This window comes from Rattus rattus, chromosome 1 (genome assembly GCF_011064425.1).
Source record: "Rattus rattus isolate New Zealand chromosome 1, Rrattus_CSIRO_v1, whole genome shotgun sequence".
Lineage (NCBI taxonomy): Eukaryota > Metazoa > Chordata > Mammalia > Rodentia > Muridae > Rattus > Rattus rattus.
The window spans coordinates 19,012,386-19,029,959 of NC_046154.1; positions in this window are offsets into that span (position 1 = coordinate 19,012,386).

Genomic DNA, 17,574 nt, shown 5'->3' on the forward strand with positions numbered 1-17,574 from the left:
CCGACTCACCCCAGTGACCCTCTGTGGTCCCCCTGACACTGCACCACAACGTTTGACCATTTCTGGAGAATTCACTGTGACTCCCATCATTTTTACTTGACATCCACAGGCTCTCTGAGCCCGGCCATCCTAGCATTCGTCCTCACACTGTAAAATGGGAGTTTCTCAAGCTTCCTCCTTTGCCCTCTCGCATTTAACCCGAAGCCTAAGACCTTGCTTCACACTTCACAGACACAAGAGTCAGCCCCACAGGAGCCTTTCCTGCTTTTAAAATGAAGGGGCCAGCAGGACGCAGTAGCATACACCTTTAATCCCAGCACTTGGGAGGTAGAAGCTGGTGGCGGATCTCTGTGAGTTCGAGGCCAACCTGGTCTACATTAGTGAGTTCCAGGAGGACCAGAGTTACAGAGTGAGACCCTGCCTCAGAAAAAAGTATATATATGTAATATATATAATATATACATATATTATATATACATATACACATATATGTATATGTATATATATATACATACATATATACATATATGTATGTGTGTGTATATATATATATATGCTGTGCCCACCCTTCTTAGCACATGGAAGCTTCTTGGTCATCAACTTCTCTCTTTATACTAGATCATCATTCCTATCAGTTTTGAAAAACATCTCAGTATCTGCCATCATAAAAGTTTTAACACCAACGACCAAAGCCCGCTTGGTCTGCCATCTGTTAGCCACCTCCCCCATATTTCTGTTCCTGTTGATATAGAAACTTGTGAGTTCACGGAGGCTGGGAGATGTCTCGGTGGGCAAAGTGTTACACCCGTGTCAGGACCAGAGTCAAATCCCCAGCATTCATGGAAAAGGCAGGCACGCATCTTTAACTGCGGTGCTGGGAACTGGAGACAGGAAGATGCTGGGACTCATTGGTCAGCCAGGGTAGTAGCCAAGATGGCAAGCCTCAGGTTCCCTGAGAGATTGTCTTAAAATTAAACTGGAGGTGGAGAGATGGCTCAGTGACTAAAAACACTCGTTGATCTTGCAAAGGACCCAGGTTTGATTCCCGGCACCCTCATGGTGGCCCACAATCATCTGTCAATTCCAGCAGATTCAGTGCCCTCTCCCGACCTCTGTAGGCACCAAGCCCACAGGTGTGCAGGCAAAATTCCCATGTACAAAATAAGTAAGTCTAATAAAATGAAATGGAGGAGCAGTTGAGGAATAAATGCATCCCGATACCAACCTCTAATCACCATGTGTGCCTCATGGGCGAATATACCTGTGCACACATTTTCGTGCATATACATCCATGCATGCATCACACGCGCGCACACACACACACACACACACACACACACACACACACACACACACACACACACGTTCTGCCACAGATGACTCTGCATTGAGGAATCTAGACTCCTCTCAGGAGACAGGGATTTACCCAACCCCAACCTGCCCGCAGACTTCACACCTCCCAAGATGACTTGGGAATTTCATCTTGCAGAAATCAGTGACCTCTTTGTGCTTCTGTTCACTCCTTACTTCTGGTGTCTGCTACAACCTTTCCTGACAAGACCTCCATTCCCTGTAAACTTCTTCTTCCCGTATGCTTTTTGCATGTAAGTCTTTAGCACGCAGACTGTGGTGGTGCTCAATGAAGGCATTTATCAACATGAACATGTCTCAACATGATAATAAATGACTATAAGTCAGCGTTTGGGGACAGATAACTAAGCTTTGTCTGCTTGGTTTTGTTTGTTTGTTTTTTCTTTTCGTTTCTTTTCTTTTTTTCGGAGCTGGTGACCGAACCCAGGGCCTTGCACTTGCTAGGCAAGTGCTCTACCACTGAGCTAAATCCCCAACCCCGTCTGCTTGGTTTCTATGGGCACTTAATATGTGCTTTTGGTGTTGTTGTTCTGAGACAATCTAACTATGTAGCCTTGGAATTTCTTAGGTAGACCAGGCTGGCCTGGAACTCTAAGATTCACCTCTGCTTCCTGAGTGCTGGGAATAAGCGTGCACCAATCTTCTCATCTCCTTAACTCCAGGAGCAACTTCAGGCTTGACTGGTGTTTGTTTCTTCTTGTTTCTGTTTTTTGAGATAGAGTCTATTTATTTAGAAGTGCTAAGGATCAAATCCAGGCCTTTTTTTTTTTTAAAGCTAACTTTTTTTTTGTTTAAGATTTATTTATTTATTTCTATGAGTACCCTGTCGCTGTCTTCAGACACACCAGAAGAGGGCATCGAGTCCCATTACAGTCGGTTGTGAGCCACCACATGGTTGCTGGGACTTGAACTCAGGACCTCTGGGAGAGCAGTCAGTGCTCTTAACCACTGACCCATCTCTCCAGCCCGACTCGGCTCTTCTTGTATCTGTCCACAGAACCAAGTGAAAGATTCTGAGTAGCCTCAGAAGACCAGAAGACCAGCACACAACATCCTCCTTCATCACAGCCCTTTACCCACAGCAGTTGCCCATGAGCATCTCCTGAGTTGAGGCAGGTTGGGAAGGAAGCCCTGAGCTTATCCCTGCACGTGGAGATGGGCTGCTCATTGACTGGTACAGGACATGTCTGAGCAGTCACTACTCAGAACTGCCCCATTCGTAGGCCTTCCTTCTTCAGTCACGTCTCATGGCTGAGGCATCGGGCTTAGTGAGTGCAGTTATTCCAGGAACTGGGGCTCGCTTAGCTCCTGAGCCACCTCCCATTCACAGGCCTGGACCTGCTTCCTGAGCTCACAAGATGGGCTGCTATCGGTATGAAAATGGCGTGTCTACCACAGGCTGCTGTGTCAGAACACTGGCTCCTCGGGTAGTGGTGCTGGTGGAGGTGGGCCCCTGAGGACAGGCCCTACCTCTAGTGCTGTTGTCTCAGCTTTCACTGCCACGCCTTTCCCCATGAAGGATTGTACCCCAAATCCTTCTCCCTGTAATTGCTTCTGTCAGACATTGAGTTATGATGAAAACTGTTTAAAACATGGTCTTCTCAAGTTACTATACATGTGTATATGCATGCACATATGTATCTATATTCTGTAGTGCTGGATAGCATACCTAGGGTTTCATGGATGCTCAGGAAATACTGAGACCACCCCCAGTCTCTGCTTTTATTTTTGTTTTAAGATAGCTATAGCCCTAAATTGAGTGGTACTGGCTGTCTTAGGGTTTACTGCTGTGAACAGACACCATGACCAAGGCAAGTCCTACAAACGACATTTAACTGGGGCTGGCTTACAGGTTCAGAGGTTCAGTCCATTATCATCAAGGCTGGAGCATGGCAGCATCCAGGCAGGCATGGTGCAGGAGGAGCTGAGAGTTCTACATCTTCATCTGAAGGCTGCTAGGAGAAGACTGGCTTCCAAGCAGCTAGGAAAAAGGTTTTATAGTCCACACCACAGTAACACACCTACTCCAACAGGGCCACATCTCCTAATGGTGCCACTCCCTGGGCAGAGCATATACAAACCATCATAGTGGCCCACACCTTAATTTCAGCACTCAGGAAGCAGAGGCAGGTAGATAGAGTTTAAAAAAGAAACATGCTTGCTCCAGAAATTCTGGGTAAACTTCTGGGGCTGGGGGTGTAGTTCCGTTGGTAAGGGTTCCAACCTGTTGTGCATGAAGGCCCTGGGACCAGTCTCCAGCACCAAACAGAACTGAGCATGATGTGCCTGTCATGCCAGCACTGGAGAGGCGGAGGCAGGAGGATCGCCAGTTCAAGGTCATCCTTAAATACAGAGCAAGTTCAAGACCAGCCTAGAATTTATTTTTTTTAATTTTTAAAATATTTATTTATTATGTATACATCAAAGCTTTCTGTATGCATGTTGCAGGCAAGAAGATGACTCCAGATCTCATTACAGATGGTTGTGAGCCACCATGTGGTTGCTGGGAATTGAACTCAGGACCTCTGGAAGAATAGTCAGTGCTCTTAACCACTGAGCCATCTCTCCAGCCCCAGCGTAGAATTTAAAAATATTTTTTTTAGAATATTTTAAAAATTATATTCGTTTGTGTGGGGGTATATGCACATGAGTGCAGGTGTTCACAGAGTTTGGAAGTGGACATCAGATCCTGTGTAACTCCAGATCCAGGCAGCTGAAAGCTATTGTGGGAGTGCTAGGAACTGAACTCAGGTCCTCTGGAAGAGCACCAAATACTCTTAAATGCTGAACCATCTCTCTAGCCCCAGATTTTGTAAAGATGAGTATACCAAAGACTAAAAGAGGCTTTTGAGTCTCAGAAATTTCTATTCATTGGGACATAAAGTAGGATTGGATGCTGGAGGGTGGGGGAAGGGGAGAACACACTGACTTCTTTTGAAGACGGAAAACTGTGGTTTGTAATAAAAGAGTCCGCCTTGACTCAGAGCTTAGGTCAGTCTTTCCCACCACTCAGCATCTTGACAGACTTGTAGCCATGTAGGGGAGGAGGCCAGAGCACTGGCCACCCATCTGTGTGATACAGCCCGAGGCTGCAGTGCCAAGAGGATCCTTCATTCTGAGGTTTGTCACAGTCATCTTGGGGTTTTTGTTTTGATTTTTTAATAGGTACCTGGGAGAACTCCCAGCTGTGTTCTGCTGGACCAGAAGTGTTTGTATCCTGTCCATCTGGGGGATCTTGATCAGAGATGTAGAAAGGCTTCTCACATGCGGGCCAGCTGTTGGGAGTTTTTATACGCACATCTGGGGAGAATTCACGTCCAGTGAATTAAGCGGGCCAGCCAGCCAGCCACTCAGGTTGGGCTGGACTGTACAATATACCCAAGGCCAATTCTCACCTTGGGCTCGGGATAAGTAGCCCCGGTCTTTCCAGACAGGATTCTGCAACACACCCTCAAAAGCTGGGCCTGGAGCCTCCTCCTGTTGTGTGTTCCCATGGAAACCATGCACTTTGTATACCTTATCTCTTCCTTTGCCCTTAGCTTTTGTCCCATGGCTCGTAGCTGCTTAAGGTAGGGCTTGTGAGTCACTCCCTAACCATTAGATCCTGAGATACAATCTAGTGCCACAAACGGAGCCTGTCAAATGGTGACCCAGAAAACTCCAGTCATCCAGGACATAAACTGTGGTCAGTTCCAACTCCTCCCGTCCCTCCTTCAGATTAGACATTGCAATGGTCCCAGTGAAACACCAGATGCAGAGCTTACCCAAGATCTGATGAAGGAACTGAACGGAGAGCATAGTCTGGAGAAAGGCTGGGACAAATGGGGAGGGACAGACCTATGGTCCCAGCTGCTGGGGACTGAGGCTGGAGAACCACTAAAGTGCTTGAGTTCAGGGCCAGCCTGGGCAGCATAGAAAGATGCTGTTGGGCTGGAGAGATGGCTCAGCAGTTAAGAACACTGACTGCTCTTCCAGAGGTCCTGAGTTCAATTCCCAGCAACCACATGGTGGCTCACAACCATCTGTAATGGGATCTGATGCCCTCTTCTGGTGTGTCTGAAGACAGCAACAGTGTACTCATATAAATATAATAAATCTTTAAAAAAAAGAAAAGAAAAGAGCAACAACAACACAGTGCAAACAAGGCATAGGTAGGCAGCTCTCTTGACTTCAAGCCAGCCTGACCTACATGGCAAGTTCCAGGCCAACCAGAACTACAAAATGATTTTCTGTCTTCAAATAAAAGCACCAGACCTGGGTTCGGCATTTCGTCTCCAGCACCCCACAACGTTCTGCAACTCCAGTTCCAGATGATTTAAAATCTTCTTTGAGCCTCCATGGGCATTGCATGCTCATGGTGCAAGCAGGGGTGCACACAGGCACATGCATACACACACACCTTAAACGGTAAAATTAAAAATATAAAATAGATCAGTCTAATCTTTGTTCAAAAGAACCAACGGGACACACAGTGTAAGCTGGCCTTCGTTGAGGTTTTCAACTTCTAGGACCAGACCAGATGGTCACTGTGGTTACAAAGATCCAGACTGAAGTAAAAATAGTTACACGGAGAGCTGGGGATGTAGTCAAATTAGTACAGTGCTTGCCTAACACACATAAAGCCCCATGTTGGGGCTGGGGGTTTAGCTCAGTGGTAGATCGCTTGCCTAACAAGCACAAGGCCCTGGGTTAGGTCCTCAGCTGTGGAAAAAACAAAAGACAAAATAACAACAAAGTCCCAAGTTTGATTCTCAGCATTGTGTGTATCAGGCAGGCACGGTGGTATATCAGCCCTGTGTGTGTCAGGCACGGAGGTAATGGCTGCAAGCCCAGCACTCAAGAGGGGGTACAGAAGCTTAAAGCCATTGGGAGTTCGAGGCCAGCCTGGGGCAGATGAAAATGTTGGCAAAGATGGAAAAGTAGTGATGAACATCTGGGCCAGCTGTTCTCCGCAGGTGAAATGAATCACTGAGTCACTGTACTGGTTTGTTTTGTCAACAGACACAGGCTGGGATCATCTGGGAAGACAGAACCTCAAATGAGAAATGCCCACCCCCATCAGATTGGCCTGTAGATAAACCCTCGGACCATCTTCTTGATTACTGATTGGTGTGGGAGGGCCTGACCCATTGTAGGTGGTGCCATCCCTAGGCAGGTGGCCCTGGGTGCTTTAAGAAAGCAGCCTGAGCAAGGCCGTAAGCAGCGTCCCCTTCATGGCTTCTGTTTCCGTTCCTGACGCCCAGTACGTGTTTTGTGTTCCTTCCCCGAATGCCCCCAGTGATGGTGTGTAAGCTGTAAGCTGAAATAAACCCCTTCCCCCAACATACTTTTGGTCATGGTGTTTACCACAGTCAACAGAAAGCATGCTGGGACAATCACCAAGCCTGAAGCTGGGCAGATTGAGAACAAAATGCAAAAGAGAAAAATCTAAGGCCAAGGGGGGAGGAGGGTGACATGGTGACTGAGCCTTCGTCATTAGTGTTGTTCCTCAGCAGCTTAAACCTGCTGATGGGATGGTAAACGGCTCAGACATTAGAGGGTTTTGCTGCTCTTGCAGAAGACCTGAGTTTAGTTTCCAGCTCCCAGGTCAGGAAGCTCACAACCACCTCTTAACTCCAGCTCCTGCAGATCCAGTGTTCTCGTGTCTCCTCAGATACAACACCCATACACCCATGTGTTCCTCTCTCTCTCTCTCTCTCTCTCTCTCTCTCTCTCTCTCTCTCTCTCCCTCTCCCTCTCTCTCTCTCTCTCTCCCTACCTGTCTCTCCCCACCCCCACCTCAATTAATAGTGAAAATAATTCTTACAAAAAGGAAAAACCTGCCAGGCAGGACCTTGTAGGACCAGCACAGCATAAAGCATGTCTGTCAAGAACACTTCCCCTGGCTGGAGAGATGGCTCAGTGGTTAAGAGCGCCAACTGCTCTTCCAGAGGTCCTGAGTTCAATTCCCAGCAACCACGTGGTGGCTCCCAACCATCTGTAATGGGATCTGATGCCCTCTTCTGGTGTGTCTGAAGGCGGCGACAGTGTACTATATATAATAAATCTTAAAAGAAAGGGAGGGGCTGGGGTTTAGCTCAGTGGTAGAGCGCTTGCCTAGCAAACGCAAGGCCTTGGGTTCGGTCCCCAGCTCTGAAAAAAAAAAAAAAAAAAAAAAACTTGCCCAAGGTTCTCCTAATGGTGCCAGGCTGGTCACTGAGGTGTACTGGCCTTCATCTTCACTCCACTGTCTGCCTCCCACCACCTACGATCTAGTCAGGTAGTCAGGTAAGTCAACACTAACAAGTTATGTAACCGCCTTACCCATTCTCTCTTTCTGAGCATACTGCTTATATTGTCCAGCCTCCCTTGGAATCACATGAGTCCCTCATAAGCCATGTGACTGTTTTTTGGTTTTTTTTGAACCAGTGGTGTGGGGGAGGAAATGACACGGTGCCATCTCAAAGCACAGCCGTAATGTGTCCCTTGAGCCTGACCCAAGTTCGTCAGCTGAATGAATGCAGAGGGTCCAAGAGAAGACACCGAGATGCACAAGTCTGTATCCCCTCCAATGAAAACCACGGAAGGGATCATTCAATCAGATGATGCTTGGAGGAGGTAGAGATACACTCGGAGGAGTGTTTACTCCAGCAGCTAATGTCTCCCCAGTGCACCCCTGAAAATCCCCCTTCATAGCTCCGAGTGGATCAAGAGGTGCTTGGAATGCTTAAAGTCATTGGGATCGCCATGAAAGCGCAGTAGTCTTCTGGTCTTAGCCGGTGGGGAGGATGGGCGGGGGCAGTACAGCTCCCTTCCTGGTAGGCCCGGCTTTGAACAGAGCACTGTCACCTCCCCAAGTGCATGTTTCTTTCACAATTCCACCTCAGCCCAATCAAAGAGGTGTTTAGAACACAATCAGGGGCTCCAGGTTCCTGTGGACTTTGCTCTCTATTCCCTTGCTGCTGCGCCTTACGGCAGAACCTCCACCACTCCTCTCGGGCTGCGACGTCAACTAGAACGGCGTGATGCCAGTGATCCATGTCCTCGTCATTCACAAGCAGGCAAAGGAGGGTAGCGAAAATGACAACCATTTTCTCCAGCTTGCTATCTCCATGTTTTTGAAACCATTTTTTTTTTCCCGTTTCCAGAACACATGATCGTCCTTCTCCATAGGCTTCTTTCCATTCATAAATTCTGTATCATCGGCTCAGTTGTATGAATATCTGATAGCCCAGCTGGTGGCGCTGTTTTGGGTGAAGTTGCTGAAGGAAGTCTGTCACTAGGGGCAGGAGTTGAGAGTTCACAGCCTTGCCGCTTCCAGTTTGCTCTCTGCCTGGTGTTCATGGTTGAGGATGTGAGCTCTCAGCTTCCTATGCCTGCCACCACTTCTGTCCCTGGCTACCATTCCGTCTCTGCCAGGATGATGCTTACCCTTCTGGAAGGGTAAATCAAAAATAGACTCCTTTGTGACCTGATTTGGCCTTGATATTTTCTAACCTCAGCATCAGAAAAGTAACAGATACAGTCTGCTCTATGTCTCTCCTACCTAAATAACCACATCCTCCTCCCCCCTGTAGTCATGAAGGAGCAGATGGCCAAGCCTCCTTATCCTGGTGTCCTCATCAAAGGGGATGAGAGACCACCCGTACACAGTCATCACTCAATAACATGGGCAAAGCCAGGCTCGGTGATGTACACCTGTAATCCTAGATAGCCGAGCAGGTGGATCTTTGTGAGACAGAGGCCAGCCTGGTCTACATAGCCAATTCCAGGCCCACCAAGGCTACATACCTTGTCTCTAGAAAAAAATGGCTGTGTATGAGTGTATATGTTTGAATGCCCATTATAGCCAGAAGCTAGAGAGGTAGCTCAGTGGTATAGTAATGGCCTAAAGTGTGCAAGGCCCTGAATTAGATACACAGAGCCACAAACAATAGCAAAAACACCCAAACAAAAAGGGAAACTTATAGCAAGATGAGAACACACACACACACACACAGAAGAAAACCAGCCTAGAAACAAATGCTGCTTTCTTTTTAGAATGTAAACTAACCTTTTTCTGTCATACACAGATAATTTGCCATAAATCACACATATATGCATAATTTGCCACAAATCACACGTGTATGCATAATTTGCCATAATGCAAGAATATAGATTTTGAAGTTGCTTTTTTCATAAACACTAGCACATCCTGGACACTTTACACATTAAGGATTCTCCCAGGGCAGAATGTTTAACAGTTTCCCAGTATCATTATCATTTTTTTTTTAATGGAAGCATCTTGATTAAAAATAAAACATGGGGGGTTGGGGATTTAGCTCAGTGGTAGAGCACTTGCCTAAGAAGCGCAAGGCCCTGGGTTCGGTCCCCAGCTCCGAAAAAAAGAACCAAAAAAAAAAAATAATAATAAAATAAAACATGGGCTTGGTGAACTGGCTCAGCACATAAAACCATAGATTCTACAAACCTGACAGCCTGAATTCTGTTGTTGTAAAAATTTAAACATAAAAAAAGTATTGTTGTCTTTTACCCCGCTGGGTCTACACCTTGGTGCCCCAAGATATCTGCTAGATATCTTGGCGGAAACACAGCCCAGCCGCACACTTTCCTACACTCAAACCCTCACATAAAAGAACACACAACACAATAATCTTAGATCCAATTGGTAAGATATAATTGCCCACTTAAACAGACAAAGCCCGGTACCATCCATCCCTTAGGAACATTAATAACAACCTGTAAATACACAGAGCAGAATCTTAACATCACCTGCCATGGCTTCTCCCCTCTCTCTGTCTCTGTCCTGTCTCTCCTCCTTCCTCTCCCTTCTAACTTCTCTCCTGCCCATCCTTCCTTCTCCTCCAATGACAGGCCTCCTTCTATCCTGTACCTGCCCCTCACCTATACTTAACAAATTCAATGGAGAGGTGGTTCTGGTGAAGTCACCTGAGTTCTGAGTCCTTGACTAGGCAGCTGTCCTTGGGGCAGTGGAATTAGCATCAAAATACAGATAACTTCAGGGCAAGCCACAACAGAATTCAATCCCTGAAGCACACGGTGAAAGGAGTCTCCTGCCATACCTCTCCCCTGTACCCCTCTCACACACACACACACACACACACACACACACACACACACACACACCTACTTCATACACACACACATCACATCATGCACACTCATGTATTCATGCATGTACACATACACCACCCACACCACACACACACACACACCTCATACACACCACACACATACACACACACCTCATACACACACACTCACACACACACACTCACACACACACACACCCATACACACACATACACACACACATCACCACAGACACACACACACACCACACACACACACATGCACACACACACCTCATACACACCACACACACATATTACACACATGCACACTCATGCATTCATGCATGCACACACACATATAACCACTACTACCACTACTAATACTAGACTATAATAAATGCCCCCCAGGGTTGCCCTGTTTTTCTTTTTTTCACCATCATTGAGCTTCTCGGCAAGCAGTCCTCCATCCTCATTTTTTTTCTTTTCTTTTTTTTCCGGAGCTGGGGACCGAACCCAGAGCCTTGCGCTTGCTAGGCAAACGCTCTACCACTGAGCTAAATCCCCAACCCCTCCATCCTCATTTCTAATGATTTTCTTAGGACGCGCGAGAATACTTCAGTATTCAGACAGAAGGACGTGTGGTCCGACTTTTTCTTCCCCCTTTGACAGATAGCCACAACTCCACTAGCAGTGTATGAACATGCTATAATCACAGTAATAACTATTACTACTACTACTTCCTGGCCAAGAAGATGACTGTGGGGGGAAGGATGATAAGTATTTGCTAAAGGCTGTCCCACACCAGCTGTGTTTATTTGTTGAACTCCATCTCTAGGTCCGTGGACCAAACAGCCACGGTCCTTTAGGTTTGTAGTTTATATAGTGCGTCTTTCAACACCCTAAAACCTTGACCCAAGTTGTAGCTGAAGGAAAAAGGGTTTCTGGTAAATACGGTTTCCAGTCAGGAGCCCCAAGCCAAGTCTCCCCATCCCTCCTCTTCCTGGAGTGGACCACCTCTGTGGTTGGAACCGCTGGCAATCCATCAAAAAGGGAGGGTGGTTGACTTGGAGCTGAGACTGTAAGTGCTTATAAGAAATGAAAGACGTGGTTTGGGGTGAAAAAGTCATGCTTCCGGGTACAAAGGCAAAGCCACTAATAACCCAAGGATTCGGTGTTCCATCTGACCTGCTCTGATACGGTCCCCATAGTGACAGTCTCCATAAACAGCCTCAACATAACCAAACGAAACGAAACAACACAGAACAAAACAGAAAAAAGGAAGGAGAAAGTTCCACCTCGGCGATCTGGAGGCATTTTAGGGATCAAGGCAATGTCACATGGGGTGAATCCTGAACGCAGAATCTGTTCCTTTCATAACCGATCCTCCCTTCCTTTTGTGAGACTGAACAAAGGCTCAGCAGATCACAGAACGGAGCCCCGGCCCAGTGTCTTCAGGGTTCAGAAAGTGCAGCCAAGAGAACGGAAATAAATGGGTACGAACAGACGTTCAGATCGTTCTCCGCCTGGGACACTCAGCTGAGCCTTCTGTGGAGTCCAAGGGTGGAACGTGGCTCTGGAAAAGAGGCTGGGTCTCGGGCTCCAGGGAACTGGACTTGGTTCCTCGTCCCTGACCTTGATTCCTGAGCCAAAGGCAGTGATGGAGGGAAGCATCTTCAAGCCACACCAAGTCTCTGGGGCATCTGCATCTGCTTCAGATTCCTTTGCCGCTCCCAGCCTCGCGCTACTCTCTTTGAATCCCTGACTCAGCGAGCTCCAGTCCAAAGAGCAGAACTAGCTGTGTTATTTCTTCTTCTTCTTCTTCTCCTTTTTTTTAATGCCAAGAAAAAAACTTCAGACAGCATGCTTTGCCGACTTCTTCGCTGACCCTGAATTCTTCACTGACCCTGAATCACTTCCTCTTCCAGCTTTAACCCCTTGCTCCCCTGTCTTTCGGACCGCTAAACTAAAGAGCTGAACACAAAGACAGCCCGTGTTCTGTGTCAGCCAATAGGAACGGAATCCAAGTCTCCTGCCTGTCCGCAAACGGACATTTCTCCAGCGGGTCTGGGGCATTTATTCAACAGGTGATTGATTATTGAACACCTACTAGGACTCAGCAAGCCCTCGAGCTACAGGGATGAGCAGGAACGAGCAGGATCTCAGCCAGGATCTTTCTCTCTCTCCCCAGCAGTAGGAGTTGAAGCAAGGACCTCACTCACGCTAAGCACCTCTCCACAGCCACCCTCTTATTGGAGGAGGTCTCACAGTCTAGCTCTGCTTTGAACTCAAGACAGATCCACAGAGGTCTTCCCGCCTTTGGCTCCCAAGGGCTAGGACTAAAGTCGCGCACCACCACACCTGGTTTAACTTTTCATTTTGAGCCAGAGCCTCTGCCTTGGAAATGGTTGTGATTACAGGCCTGTGCCATCAGACCAGTCAGAGATGGAATTTTTTTTTTTTTTTTATTAAATTGTCGCTGTGTGAACGTGTGCCACCGTGCATATGTGGGACTTGGTCCTCACCCATCATATGGGTTCCGGCAATGGAAGCAGGTCATCAGGATTGGCAGCAGGCACTGGTCCTAGGACTCATATTCTTTTTTTTTTTTTTTTTTTTAAGATTTATTTATTATATATGAGTACACTGTAGCTGTCTTCAGACACACCAGAAGAGGGCATTAGATCCCATTACAGATGGTTGTGAGCCACTATGTGGTTGCTGGGATTTGAACTCAGGACCTCTGGAAGAGCAGTCAGTGCTCCTAACCTCTGAGCCATCTCTCCAGCCCCAGGACTTATATTCTTGATGAAGAGTACATTCTTTTTCTTTCCAATAGTTTATTTTTTATTCACTTACATTTCAATCACAGCCCCTACCTCCTCTTCTCCCAGTTCCTTTTGTGTGTGTGTGTGTGTGTGTGTGTGTGTGTGTGTGTGTGTGTGTGTTTTGAGACAGAGTTGTATGCAATCCAGGCTAGCCTAGCACGATATTGTATGCTCTCCTACTCTCCAAAGGAGCCCCTTCCATTACCACCCCAACCCCCCCCCCACCCCCACCCCCACCTGTACATCAAGTCCCAGGGGCCCTGGGCATATCCTCTCCTACTGAGGCTCAACCAGGCAGTACAGGTAGAGGGGAAGATTACATTCTTTTTTTCTTTTTTTCTTTTTCTTTTTTTTTTTTTTTTTTTTTTTCAGAGCAGGGACCCAACGGGGCCTTGCGCTTGCTAGGCAAGCTCTACCCTGAGCCAAATCCCCAACCCCGGAAGATTACATTCTTGTCTGAGTGCTGTGTACAATTCCTGTGAGCACAGAGCCTTCTCTGACATTTGGACATAGGCTACATTGTTTCTGTGGAGGCGGTAGAGACGTTAAGAGCGCTTGCTGCTCTTCCGAAGGACCGGAGCTATGTCTCCAGCACCCACATCAGGCCGCTCACAGCCCTCTCTAACCCCAGCTCCCGGAAACCATAGACCTCCATCCGCTCTCTGTAAGAGCGAGCATTCACAAACAAGCACATAGCGCATGCAGGCACTCATGTCTATGCATGCTTTAAAGTAACACACGTAAATCTAAAAGGATCGCATGTATTCCTCCCAGTGTTTATTTTTCTTTCTTGTACACTGTAGCTGCATCATCTGGCTTCCTAAGGATAAAAGCAGCTTCTTAGAGGATTCTTCTTCCATGGGATTCTATGCTGGCCCTGGCACGGCCCCCAGCAAGTGTTAGAGTCTGTTCAAGTATAACAAAATGTCATGAACTGATGCCAGCCACGGTGGTGCATGCCTGCAATCCCAGCAGACCAAAGCAATCCGTGTGAAATGTAAGTTAAGTATGAAGATGTAGCTTACTGGGTAGAGTACTTCCCTAGTGTGCAAGAAGTCCTGAGTTCAGTCCCCAGCATGAACTAGGCCTAGTGTTACCCCAGCGCTTGGCAGGCAGAGAAGTTCAAGGCCTTCCTCTATCTTTATAGGGAGTCCTGAGCCAGCCTGGGCTACATAAAACCCTGTCCCAACACACACACACACACACACACACACACACACACACACAGAGAGAGAGAGAGAGAGAGAGAGAGAGAGAGAGAGAGAGAGAAGAAATAGAAAGATGTCTATGTGAATTCTAGGGAGTAGAGTAAGTGGATTTCTTAAGCCGCTGACAGGGGGAGTACTTGGGATAAATAAGGATTACAAGCCACAGACGAAATGCCTTTCCCAGCATGCATGTGAAGTAGAAGCACGCTTATGTGAAAACCAGGGGGAAAACTCACGAGATTGTTCGTGACGTGCCATGAGATTGCCAGAATGTTTTCTCTCTCTCTCTCTCTCTCTCTCTCTCTCTCTCTCTCTCTCTCTCTCGTTACTAATCTTATTGTAATGCAGATAAATGACTTTTGCAACTTACAGATTTCAAATGAAACGAGGTCGGGGTGGTGGCACATTGCCTTTAGTGCCAGCACCCAGGAGGCAGAGGCAGTGGAGATCTCTGTGAGTTCTAAGCCAGTCTGGTCTACAGAGTGAGACCTTGTCTCAAATAGATTATAGGTGGATGGATGGATGGACAGATGGATGGACAGACAGGTAGATAGGTGATAGAAATTAATAAATTAAGAGCCTCTTCTCAGGAACTTAGCTTTGCACAGTCGGTATTTTTCAGATCTCTAACCAAGCCCAAATTGGTGAATTTCCTTTGGCATCTGCTCAAACCCTAGAGATGAACCACATCCCTTCTCCGATCCCTTCATGTGTGTGCTTTAGCATTCTCAACAGGGACATGTGATTTTAACATGTGTTTAGTGTTTTACAAGCTGGACATATGGCAGTGTACATCTGCGATCTTAGCACGCAGGCGGTCGAAGCAAGAGGGTCATGAGTTCAGGGATAGCCTGGCCTATATATACAATGAGATCTGAGCCATTTCGGCTACATAATTAGGGGCACTATCTGGAAAAGAAAAGTATTTTACCGAAGCCAAGTTTGATCAGGCAGCAGAGAAAGGAGGAAGGTTAGATGTTTTTTATGTCAGAGGATGCCAGCGAGTCCTTGGCTGAGGTCCCGTGTGCCGAGACTGTATGTATTTGATTCTCAGTTAATCCCTCACAACATGCAAGGCAGCTTTTACACAATGGTCCCGAGGAGGTACTGAAATTCAGAGGAGTCTCCAAAATTGCCCAGCCTCATGAGGCTGACCCTCCAGATACGGAAACTGCTGTTTGTCCTGTTATACTGACCAGTCTCCCGGGGCAATGCCACACCTCATAGAGCAGTGATGACCAGTCACCCTGCGGTATAGAAAGACTGGCTATCTATGATTGGCCAGACCTGACCAGTGACCCCGTGCTCTGCCAATAAGGTAGATAGGGATGGTGACCGACTGTCTCATCAGGACCACGGAAGAACCAAAGAGGGCAGAAGGGTGAAGCAAACTGAAGGAAGCCCAGCTGCTTACTCACGGCCTCACCTCCAGCAGTGTTACACCGTTGCTGGCTCTCAGGCCCGATCTTCTTCTGAGTTAACTCAAGGAGAGCACTCCTGACAATCATTCACACCCACACACACATGTGTGCGTGCACACACACACACCCACACACACACCGTGCCCTGTGTGCACTCACACTTGACCCTTCATTGTTTGTTTCAATAAGACTGGAGCTGTTTCCTTGCTTTGGGTAGAAGTCCGTTGTGTTTTCTGGACACTCAGACTTTGCCTTCTCAGCGTCTCTACAGTCTGTTTCTTTTCTTTTTTTAAAAAGATTTATTCATTTATTATATATAAGTACACTGTAGCTATCTTCAGATACACTATGAAGAAGCCACCAATGGGGTTTCTGGGATTTGAACTCAGAGCCTCTGAAAGAGCAGTCAGTGCTCTTAACCACTGAGCCATCTCTCCAGTCTGTTTCTTATAGCTGACCCATTTCTTTTGGGATACTCTGGTTTAATTCTAATCCAACCCCTTTACCTGGATGCCTGTGTTATCTTTGGGAGTTAAATGAAGGAGACTTTCATGTCGATCACCAAGGGGGCTTGGTTCTAAAACAGTCTGTGTGATCTTCACAGGCCAGCCTGGGAACTGGACAGCTGAACTGGATATCCTCCTGAGGGTCCCTGGGAGCTAAAAAGTTTGTGTTCCAACGGTCCTGGGAGAAGGAAGAATGTTTCAGAGCCATGGCTTCTCCTTGGATTGAATCCAGCCTACACAGAGCCCTTGGGACCCAAGTTGTCTACGTAAACATGGGTTCCTTGATGAGTTTCCAAAACTCAGGAACACTGTTTGGTCTGAACAGGCTGTGCGCCCTAAACCACCACTTACAGATCACCGGGGCCCTGTGTAAATATTTTAGCCACAGACTTTGAGAACACGGTGTTTTCAGGGATTTCCATCCTTTCTTTGCAAGACACGAATCCGAACTGTGCCACTTCTGTTATTAGATTAAAATTAATTGTGTGTTGTATCTCTTGCTGACAAGTCCAGGGCTCTAATTTGATTCTAACCGCTTTGGAGGTCATAATCCAGTACTTCTCTAGGGAGGTACAGGAGTGTGGGAGGAGCCCAGTAAGTAACACGCCCCTTCTTCCTGGCTAAATCCAACAGAGAAGGAAGAAGAGAGGGAGGAATCTAGGAAATGGAAGTGAAAAAAAAATATCCTGGGGAAGGACAATAAGGATGATTATGAAGAAGTGGGCTGTGGGTGTCCGTCTAATTGCCCTTGCTCAGTTAGGCAGGTTTAGCCACTCAAGCCAAAACCATGCGGGCCAGAGACTGACCCAGGCCTTAGAAGTCAAGCCAGACTACAGGACTGAAGGCATTAGGCACGCTGTCCCAGGGAATAAAAGAAAGGAAACTTTGGGTCTGCATTCTATGGCTGTACCAAAAGACCAAGGCCATGTAAGGTATAAAGGAAAGGGGTTTATTGGGGCCCCTAGTTCTAGAAGCCCCAGAGCTCAGTCCTGGCTTCTCCTCAGCTTCTGGTAAGAGCCATAAGGTGGCCCAACCCATGGAAAGAAGGAGCAAAGAAGTCAGCTAGCCTGTTCTCAGAACTCACTCCTGGGGGAATTACAAGAATCCTTCCATGACGGCAAGCCCCTGTGACCCAGACACCTCCTAAAGGTCCTATCGCCTCTCAGTGC